At 42.4% G+C, this 2500-nt stretch overlaps 1 protein-coding gene across 2 annotated transcripts in view; it reads right to left on the bottom strand.

Annotated features, from left to right (window-relative positions):
* The window catches only part of LOC113822161 (doublesex- and mab-3-related transcription factor 2), a 12065-nt gene that overhangs the window by 9217 nt on the left and 348 nt on the right, over positions 1-2500 (bottom strand). The window contains exon 1 of one of the 2 annotated variants that reach the window (XM_027374701.2): positions 2183-2277. The exons of the other annotated variant lie outside the window; for it this stretch is intronic. The gene's annotated coding sequence lies outside the window, so the exon portion shown is untranslated. Of the gene's footprint in view, positions 1-2182; positions 2278-2500 lie in introns of those variants that run through there. 2 annotated transcript variants of the gene reach the window in all.

Here is a 2500-nt window from a genome sequence, read left to right as displayed (position 1 = left end):
TGTGTCGGATTGCCAAATATAACAAAAATCGGAATATTCCTCATCTATGGGAAATAACCAACATAACCAAAAAAACAAAAATATAAAACGCAACAAGGAAATATGCTTCAACTATAAATAAACAACGTATTCCCGCCATAATAGCATAAAATTACTGTATACCTACACAAAGGGTGAACGAGCAGATAATTCTTTGGCGGTGTGGAGTGGCTGATACTGTGACCACAAGACCACACAATCTGTTAAAGAAATGACTGAGTGGCGTTGTGTTAGAGAGAGAGAGGGAGGGAGGGAAAGGGAGAGAGTTTGAGAGAGAGAGAGGGGGGGATGAGAGAGAGTGAATTTGAGAGGAGAGAGGGAGAAAGAGGGAGGGAGGGGAGAGAGAGAATTTGAGAAAGAGGGAGGGAGGGGGAGAGAGAGAGAGAGGGAGAAAGAGGGAGGGAGAGAGAGAGAGAGAGAGAGAGAGAGAGAGAGAGAGAGAGAGAGAGAGAGAGAGAGAGAGAGAGAGAGAGAGAGAGAGAGGGAGAGGGAGAAAGAGAGAGAGGGGGGGGGGGAGAAGGATAAAGAGGGGAATGGAAGGGAGGGAGGGAGAGATAATTTAAGGAGGGGCCTTTGAAGGGGAAATTGAAAACAGATTTAGATCCAGAATCGCAAATACGGATACAAAGAACAAGAACAAAGATCAAGAATTTAAAAAAAGAAAGAGAGAGAGAAAAAAAAAAACGAAAACAGACACTTTTATTTGAGCATATTAAGGAAAACAATATTCTTTGAAACAAAATCCACACTTTAAACACATCGGGGCTTCATGTATATGGCAAGCGGTTTGTTAAACAAAACAAAAGTAAACAAACAAAAATGAATGAAAGGCACGTCCATTAAGTTATATATTATAAATTATCGGGCAATAGACATATTTAACTGTTAACGCGCTGTGAGCCTAAAAAACTGTTTAGTGAACTAACCGCTCGACTATGTATAAATTTCACTCGAAAGATAGCAACAGAAACTAGACCACAAGGCGCTAAAACTACCAAAATAACGGAACAGAATCTATCAAACAATAATAAACACGAATAGAATTGTCTTCAAGCCGTAGAGGAAACTGAGCAGCCTACATCGAGTATTACCTACACACGAGGAAGGTTTTATTTTTCGTGTGAAGAGAATAGGCCTACATCTAACAGTATAAGACTTTCTGCTCAGAGGATTCTGAATGGCGAACGTGACTGGGTCCGAGATAGTGGTGTTGGTGGCTTCCTCTCAGTCTTTTCTTCCTCTACTAAGCAGGATATATAGGAATTATGCTGCTGAAACCCCCACAGTCTTGGCTTCGACAGCAGGGGAGTGCATGAAAGATAACGAAATGAAAATTGAGAGGTGAAATGTAACAAACAGATTTGGTCAAAATGTAGAAAATACTGGGTGTGAGTGACATAGACAGAATTGGTTAATATATAGTAAAATTCTGGGGGTTGTGCTCCTTGCTCCTCCTCCCCTGATGAAAGGCAAAGAATCTGCCCCGTATATAGGGTGTAGGACAGACTGGGCATCGGGAGCTCCCAGAAACTGTGACTGTACTATGAGCTGCTGCCCCCAACCCCCGCCCAGGACTATTAAGAATACCCCGCGTGTGCACGTCAGGAGAGTGCAATAGCAAAGAACATGAGTATAGGAATGTACTCTTGAGTAACAGCATACTAAAATCTGATATAGTCAGCACCGTATACTGACTAGGGGTATACAAGATCGTCGTCATCCATTCAGGTTTGTAAATTTTCATTTTTATGCTGTATTTTCCTGCTTTCATGTTGGTCGTACACTCTATCCTGCCGTGAATGCGTGGAGGATCCTTTGTCTTCCAGGGTGAGGGTTAAGTGTATATTCCCCTGCATTTAAACGTGTGACTTATTAAATGTAAATATAGTTAATATTACTGTGACGTATTTGGTGTATGTCATTCATATTTTACCCAGCAATGTCTTCGGTACTTCCACGCCCTCTCATACTATAAATAATGGGTGGGTTTGGGGCGTTATTTTGTAGTAGAGGGTGAGATACATCCATTGATAACACTTTCATCGTAATCAGACGTGCGAGTCCGAGTTAGTCAGTACCTTCCAGAGGCGTCTGACAACTGTTTCACTTCAAACGCCACAAGAACACCGTACCATATACTTACCTATGCCGGGCACTGTTCCAGATCAGGGAATACCCACACAACGCCTTTGATGAAAACTCTGATCTTCACAGGTTCATCAATAACTGAAGCTTTTCTCCATGATGAATAGCTATCCAATGTGGGCAAACTATCGGCCTACACTAGTTAGGTTGTTTACTCAGGGACTACGTGACTCTTTGAGCAAACTGATCATCCCTGAAAGACTCGCCCTCACATCAGGCTGCGTCCTCACGTGACCTGTTGCTTGGAGACTGATTGGAAACATTAATGGGGACACAATAGACATTCGGATACAAATCTCCTGGTGTGTATGGGGAC

This window comes from Penaeus vannamei, chromosome 15, assembly GCF_042767895.1.
Source record: "Penaeus vannamei isolate JL-2024 chromosome 15, ASM4276789v1, whole genome shotgun sequence".
NCBI classification, from domain to species: Eukaryota; Metazoa; Arthropoda; class Malacostraca; order Decapoda; family Penaeidae; genus Penaeus; species Penaeus vannamei.
Note: the sequence above shows the minus strand (reverse complement) of the source record. Positions and strands in the feature narration are given on the sequence as shown.